The sequence below is a fragment of the Lissotriton vulgaris genome, chromosome 1_1 (assembly GCF_964263255.1).
Source record: "Lissotriton vulgaris chromosome 1_1, aLisVul1.2, whole genome shotgun sequence".
Lineage (NCBI taxonomy): Eukaryota > Metazoa > Chordata > Amphibia > Caudata > Salamandridae > Lissotriton > Lissotriton vulgaris.
The window spans coordinates 1,568,150,778-1,568,159,488 of NC_141685.1; positions in this window are offsets into that span (position 1 = coordinate 1,568,150,778).

Here is an 8,711-nt window from a genome sequence, read left to right on the forward strand (position 1 = left end):
AAACTTATGGCAGTGACAGGGCGCCATCAAGTGGTTATTTGTGAGATCTCTGCACTGCTTGAAGCAAAATGCTTTGATAGCCACTCTGGCTTTACTAGTCTGGTGTTTTTATGTAATAATTAAAAAAAAGTTTACCTTTTCTTTTCAGCTTTCTACGCGTACTAGCGTAAGAGACATAACTGAAATCGGACAGCAGCATAACATTATATATTTGATAGCAGACATTGATATTACATAATGCATAATATTAACGTTAAATTGACATCATACAACTTGGAAGTGTGTAGCAGGCAAAATAGAGGGAGACACTGGAACATCAAAGCTGGTGATGAAGGCTTGTGAGGTGAGTCCAGTGATTTTATTTAAAACGGTAATAATACTGGAACATTTTGGTGTCTGCAGATACACTAAGAGCTTTATTATGAGTTTGGTGGTCCAACCCCAGTAAGGGTGTCTGCCCCTACCAGCAGCCCATGGCGCCGGCAGTCCAAAGGTTGGTGTATTAAGAGTTGACCAAAGGGCTGGCAGTATGGAAGCAAGCATCTTGCAGAGGTGGTGAGTACTTTTCACAAATATATTGACGGTGCTGAGACAACGCTCAACAAACCGCAGGGTCCCGGCTGACAGCTGCAGCACGAGGGCGCAAATCTGTAAAACTGTGACAGAAGCACACCAACTCCCGGGGTATAGGTATGCCTTTGGAGCGCTGAGAAATGGCATAACCTTGAAATCTGGTGCAGGCTGGAGTGACAGACCAAGGCCCTGAAGAAGTTGCCGTAAGTTTCAAATAGGCAACGAAACATGTCGGCTCTTTAAAGGGGCAGGCACACAGCATAGAAAAAAGGATATATAGGTAGTGTGATCCTGCACGGTTTTATAACTCACAGGACTAGTGTGCCATTTGACACACTTCTCCGCACTTTGGGTCTAAACCTGCAGTACACCACACATGGGGTATAGGCAGGCTCTGTTTTCCCTGCACCTTTACTTTTTCTTTATACACTATCACGCCTTGGTTTAGAGTGGTGGACGCTGATGATGTCATGAGTACCATCCTGCTAGCCTCCATGGTGTTACTCCCGTGAGGCTACACCACTCTGCTTCTCACTCTTTCTATTCTACGCACCTTACACTCTAGATAGTTCTTGGGGGAGGTGTAGAGAAAACAACGCATCATTTTAATTAATGTTTTGTTAAAAAGGGTGACCCTGATCTAGGAATACAAGATGGCTAGACGCTACAGCCGCTTGTCTGATTAAATCAAATTATTTTATTGTCTGGCTATGATCAGGAGAAGTGCACTCAATATAGGAACAGGTCCTGTGTTGTATATTACAAATGTATTGGTGCCTGTGTGTGCATTTCGCCTGCAGATGTGTCGGATGCGCACATTTCGAGGATGGGAGGCAGAGCCTTTTGCATCTCTGCCTCTAGGCTGTGAAACGAGCTTCCCCAGAACATCAGACAAATTGGCACCCTACTGGGTTTCAGAAAGAGCCTGAAAACATGGCTATTCGCCAAAGTCTAATCCCCATGACTTTATTTAATAGATCCGATGGCTGTTCTACATGTCTTGACAGCTAGTGTATTGTAGTACCATCTGACTACTTCCTGTTTGGGCGCCAGGATACCCATAGGGTGACAGTTGCGTGTTACAAATAATAAATACAATACAATACAATACAATACATTTGTGGGACATTTGTTGAAAAATACTATATTCCCTATTAGTGGTGCTCAGTCCATATGTGGGCAGTACTGGCAGTGGGTATATGTTCAAAAAGTGTTATGTTCCACAACCTAGGCCTAAGTAGCAAAGCGACCTTTCACCTACATTTGTTCTAGCTTGCTCTGCATAACGGTTCTAGCACTGACCTTTTTACCCAATTATGTGGTGAATAAATGTCATTTGGTTTCCTTGAAACTAGCCTCATTTATTATGCATGACGATTCTTAGTAAAATCCACTGCACATGACATACATAACAGGATTAACATACTCTGTACGAAAGTCATGGCTATCTTCATCCTAGGGTGACAGAGCTACATTGCATAGTTGCAATTATTGATTTAGGCTCATTTACATAATTGAACTCACAACATATTGAAGAATACCTGGCTATCTTTGTGGTATGAAAGAACTGCACCTTCACGAGGTAACTAGAGGAGACGCTTCCAAACTGACACAAGATACTGAAGTCCCTGCATGCTAAAGCTTCAACACACAGCGGTCCTACATCCCTTGCGGGGTGTCCAACTCGTGACCAAGATGGGGTCCTTGCTTCTCTCCCATCAGGTAATGAGATTGGCTCTTTCCTAGGGGATTCTTGGCTTTACACCCGCATGCATGCCAGGTACACTTAGGTAGGGTCCTCATTGTAGGAGTACGCTTGATTACTGTCATATTTATATGCCTGAATATCTTCACTGTTTTAGCACCATGGTAGAATTCTACATTCTATTTATTCTGTTGGTGCTTGTAATCTTTTACATTTGCTTCTGTCTCATGATTGTCGCAGCAAACATGTTTTATACTAGAATGACGCTGGTTCGTTTTCTTTTTGGTGTGAGCAGACTACACAATTCTCTTTGTGTCATAGGGTGTCATGTATCATTATTGTTGTTTTTACATATTAGATGTATATGTGCAACTGTTCTGTCCTGAAGATGGTCCCAAGGATCTACTAGACCACCGGGGGACCGAAAAGTCAACGCACAACACCGTTTTTGCATAATTGTTGAATTTTTGGGAAACAAATGTAACTATATATTGTGTTTTATTCACATGAATGTGGTTTAACTGAATGTCCATATTTTATGCGAAAGGTGTTTTATATACTACCACCAAATGTTATATGATGGTATTGGTAGTATTCTGTTGCCAGACATTTATTTACTTTGGATAAAGGTACAAGTAGAATAAGAATACAAAACATAAATTTTTTGATGTACTCATGTTTTTCTACAGTGAAACCCTGTGACTGCCCAGAATAAGTGTTCATGTATATGACACCATTCAAATTGTTAATTATTATACAAATGTTTCCTTCTGGGACAACTCGTAATACAGCACTCAGACCACTGAGCTCACTGTGCTCGGATTGCCAACGCCAATACGGAGGTCCATGGGACTTGCCAAACTTGTTATAAGGCCCTAAATCTCTTTCATTTACCAATCTATGATGGCCCTCCTCTTCCATGTGTATTCACTGAAAACTTTGTCGGGATTCAAGGCACAGTCATTAAAGAGCCTGCCTAGCTAACGGATGTTGAGTTGGATTGCACCTGGTTTATTTTTACCTCTTGATTTTTTGCACCTTTAATCTACATATTGTTTATGCTTAGTTTATGTCTCAATTTTCCCTCTGGATATCCCAAAGGGTTTCTGCTTGAGTTACCATACCTCATATCCTTGCCAGGTTCCTCTGTTGTCTGGATTGGCTTTCAAATGCCCTCCTCTGGAGTCATTTTTAGACTACTTCTTAGGGGAAAGAGGGTCCTGCTTCAGGTTTTCCCACACACATTGCTTTCTTCCAGAAGTATTCGCTAGTCACACACATTCTAATCATGAACAGGCACGCAAGGCATAGCAATCATCGGTGCAGCAGGCAAAGTAGCACGGGGCATAGTAATGCCCATTGAACCCTGATAATTACTGTACCTACTACCCCAACAGCCGTCAATAGTGAATTTTCCTTACTTGGGCACCAGGGCCTATGGCATCCTTGCTAATCCTGCTGTGGGCACGAAAGGGGGTGTTCCTACCTAAGGGTATCTAAGATGGTAAACACGTTTTTGAATACTCACAAAATTTCAACTGTGTAGGTATCAACTTCATCTCAAATGGCCACTCTTCAGCGCAGTCCTCTACTAGTTTTTCTGTTGCCTGTACTACAAAGGCATAGTCTTAATTTTTCCTTGCCATTTGTTATAAATATTTGCAATAAGCCCTGGAAAATGTGGCATGAGGTGGACATTAACACTTGCTCTCTGTGAAATCTGAAATCCACTTTGTGCTACATCCTGAAATCTTAAGTACACATTCACGAGTGAGTAACTTTACGAGACACATGTTACGCCCGTACTTTTTTTATAAATATGCCTGTTTTCAGAGACTGACAAATATCCCCATTCAATTAAAAAGGTAGATGCTAACAAACTTGGCTTTATCACACAGGAATGCAATGTTAACATGCATGCCAACAGACCATATCCAGATGGACACGCCCGACTTTTAAAGCCCAAAATGGCTTTATTTTAGCTGTCTCCCATCTAGGGCACAAGTCCTAAAAAACTGTAGTGAGGGGACAAACCAAATTAGGCAGAATGTAAATGACATTCAAAGAAACAAAAATTAGGGAGTGAAGAAGTAGTGCTCAGCAAGAGTACTATGGTGGATGCATCCTCCTCCATGCAATGGTTTAAGAAACAAAAAGGATCCACCTCAGAGAGTTTTTTTATGGGGGTGTGTATGTCTGGAAGTCAAGGCATGCACTGTGTTTGTTAAAATACCCCTCACACACCAAAAGGGCCCTTTAGTGTCATGCTTCATCATCGGGGTCTTCGCGCCCCGCCGCGGGACGGGGCATGCTACGACAGGCGACTGCGCTGGAGCACTTAATTCTGTAGTGCTATGTGAGGTGTATTTGTAGTGAGTAGAAAGGGTCAGGGGTGGATGAAAAGTGTGATATTGAAAGATACCTGGCCTTATGGACTAAAGAAACTTTATTTGGTCATAGGCTGGTACTGTTAAAAAGGTGGTTCGGAGACATCATGCTAGTAATGTGCTGATTCTCCTGGGAAATTCAACATGTTTCGAAGCTTCAAGGCTTCTTCATCAGGACTGAGTATGATCCCTCTGTCACTCACTATGTTGCTATCAATATGTGAAAGAATCCTTGAATAAATACATAAGTGATGTTAAAATATGATACCTAGTTGGTAAGGTTTTTTTATGTAAAGCTCTGTCAGTATTTCTGAAAATAAGCATGTAAAAAAGAGCACAGTTTCTTCACGTGCGCTTCCCAATGCGCAAACACGGCTCACCTATGGGAGAGAAAAGGGTGATGCATAGTGAACATTATAAAAGTTATACACTACAGTTAAACATTGGTGCTGTGACCTGTTCTGATGAAGGAAGGGGGGGAAGGGGGTGACAATACACATAACAAACATACATGAAACGGAAAGCACACACTCTATATTGTGAGTCTTAAAAGATGTTTGCTTGAATATGTGGCTGAAAAAGTACATACTAGAAACGTAAGGAGTCAGTGCTCCATGAACCTTCTTATAGGGTCGAGAGGTAAATTAACACTGTCATCAGTTTGTGAGGAAATATGGGGAAGAAAAGAAAAAACGCCTTGTTTTGTTAAGTCCCAGAAAGGAAATGGAGTAATCAGCAGTTTGTCTCTCTCATCGTGGGAGAAAATAGCGATCAGTTCCCTCCCGAGACGGCTATGCCGTACTTACTTAAAATCGTGAAGTCCTCGCTTCCTCTCTCGCCATCCCGCGGTTCCGTGGTTTGAAAAGAGAGGGCGGCAGGGTGGGGTATTTATATGTTAGTTAATTGGTCTTAATGATTGGAAATGAGTGCACCTGGTGGAGAAAAAGGTGTGTAGCCATGTTAAAAAACGGTAGAGCGCTATCCTGTTTTAAGATGGATACCCGGAAGTGGCGCCCAATTGGTTCGAACAATCGGGACCCTGTGCAGCCATCTTTGTAGTGGAAAGGCTGGTGTGCTGACCCGTTGAGCGGTACGGAAGTGACGCCGAGTGTTGACTCCGTGGCGTGTGCGCTAACGAGAAAGCTCTTTGCTTAAGGTGGTTCCGTCTTGGGATTACTTACTGCGAGTAAATTAGAGATGATCAGTAAAGCTGTCACGTGTTGGACAGTGATGTAAGAGGTTTATTTCAGAGGGGTGTTGGTTGGGATATATAAAAAAAAAAATATATATATATATATATAGATATATATATATATATATATTCCGTAGCTAATCTCCCTCTTACGAAGTAGATTAAGGCGACACAGAGGGGTTAAAAGTTCACCATTTATTCCATTTCCATCAGGTATGATGCGTTTCGGAATGTCCTTTATCAAATGACCTTAAGTGTGAAAAATGCCACTGGTGTTTACAGTTCCTTTGTTAATCCTTTATATTTTCCCACTTAACTGAAGTAGTTGGGGTTGCCTGGAAAACGTTTCACGGAATCACCTATTGCCTCCTAAATAGGACTGCATCTCCCAGAATGCAGTGTTTCCATCACGCTGGCTGGTGGCTCAGTTAAGTCGGTGTTTTGCTTTCTCCCCCCATTGGAGACCCGACTTGCAACGTGTGCAGGCAGGAGCTGCTTCACATGTTCTGGGCTGTGTGGTGTCCTTTTCCCTCACTCCCTGCCCCGCATTTCCATTGGCATCAGGGTCGGAGAGACTGATGAAGTAGCAGCTTCCCTTCATTAAGGTATGAACTGCCAGTTGGCAGCGTCTCCTCTGATGCCTCCGTAGTGTGAGGCGGTCGGCGAGTGTTCTCCGAGATTTAACGACTCCCCGGACGCTTGTGGGAGGGCCATCCTTGCGTGTTAGCGACCACACGCTAAATATTCCGTAGCTAATCTCCCTCTTACAAAGTAGATTAAGGCGACACAGCGGGGTTAAAAGTTCACCATTTATTCCATTTCCATCAGGCATGACGCGTTTCGGAATGTCCTTTATCAAATGCCCTTAACCGCATCGCTGCTGCATCGATTTTTGCGCTGTGCGGCTTTTTTCATTTTACCGCGTTACATGACGAGCTCAGCTCGTCATCAGCACACGCCACCCGTGGCTGATGACGAGCTGAGCTCGTCATCAGCAGCGGAGGGGTTAAGTGTGAAAAATGCCACTGGTGTTTACAGTTCCTTTGTTAATCCTTTATATTCTCCCACTTAACTGAAGTAGTTGGGGTTGCCTGGAAAACGTTGCACGGAATCACCTATTGCCTCCTAAATAGGACTGCATCTCCCAGCATGCAGTGTTTCCATCACGCTGGCTGGTGGCTCCGTTAAGTCGGTACTTTGCTTTCTCCCCCCATTGGAGACCAGACTTGCAAAGTGTCCAGGCAGGAGCTGTTACACATGTTCTGGGCTGTGTTTGTGTGTGTGTGTGTATATATATATATATATATATATATATATATATATATATATATATATATATATATATATATATATATATATATATATATATATATATATATATATATATATATATATATATATATATATATATATATATATATATATATATATATATATATATATATATATATATATATATTTCAGTTTCTATTCCCATAGACCAAGGAGACCTGTTGAACCAAAGTGTTTTTAGCACTATGGTGATCTTGTTGTTATTTATAAACTTAAAGCTTGGGCGAATAGAAACCTCGTAATTACGAACTCTAAGATAGAGTGATATTTCATCTGCATGGCTGGTGCGATGGTATACATCAACGTAGATAACCGCTATACACACATTTAGGCAGCCTGCTGCTGTCATATTTATGAAACCTTATTGTGACATCAGACACTAGGTTTCTGTGTGGAGTGCTAGGTTAGTTGAGCCCAAGGGATGTCATCGTTGAGCCCTGTTACTTGTGTTCCTAGGCAAAACACCCAACACTGTTCTTTTTCAAGGAGGCCCACCCATTGCAAATAAGCTAAAACCCTCACTCCTGTCCGGGGTCCCCTGTGTCCATCCCTCCGAGAGCAATCTATCCATCCAACTTACAGTGCATTAGGGGTGGCTATTCTGCAAGTGGCTTCTGTGCCCCCAGTCAGGCGCACCCCTCTTGCCTACTCATTTGCGTCCTCATCCTCCGTAGTATGCTGTGCATGCCTCCTATCTAGAAACATGGACCAAAAGTTTTTGAACCTATTACGAGGGGGCAGTAAGTCACTATGGAGTTACGTTTGTGTACTACAGTATATCATCTCCCTGGTCCATTGGGATAGCGTAGGGACTGGGCCTCGCATCCATGTGAGCGCTACACACCTTTTGGCTAGAAGGAAGGCCATATCGACCAGTCTCCTGTGTGCCTGTCGTAGGGGCTTAGAGTAACCTAGTATGGCCAATAAAGGGTCAGGCGCCAGTATCAATTGCGTGATCTCGTTCACTTCTTTGTACACTTTGCGCCAAAATGCCAAGATGTCCGGACAGGACCAAGCTACATGTAAAACGTCAGCAACTTGAGCACTGCACCTCTCACAATTAGAGCTGTCACGCAATCCATATCTATGTAGCCTATCAGTGGTATAGTAAGTCCTGTTCAGGTATTTAAAGTGGAGTAACCTATGACGGCCAACAGAGATATTCTCCTCGTACTTGAACAGCAATATTGCCATTTCTCTTCCTGTAGATCAGTTTGTAAGTCGGCTTGCCATACTAGTCTCGGCTTGGCGTAATCCGCCGTCCTCTCTGAGAGGGCTATATGATACAAATTGGCTATTAATTCATCAGGGGACTTAGAGTTAACTACATAATCAAAAGCAGTAACCACCGGGGGTTCCGCCATATCTTCCCCTAAAAGGTCCCTAAGCGCGTGCCTCACCCTGTGGAACTGGAAGCGCGACAACAGTGGGTAGGAAATATCAGTTTCGATCTCTCCCCAGGTGCGGGCAGTGCCCTCTGCAAACAAATCGCCCATATTGTGTATGGTTAGCGTACCCAGTG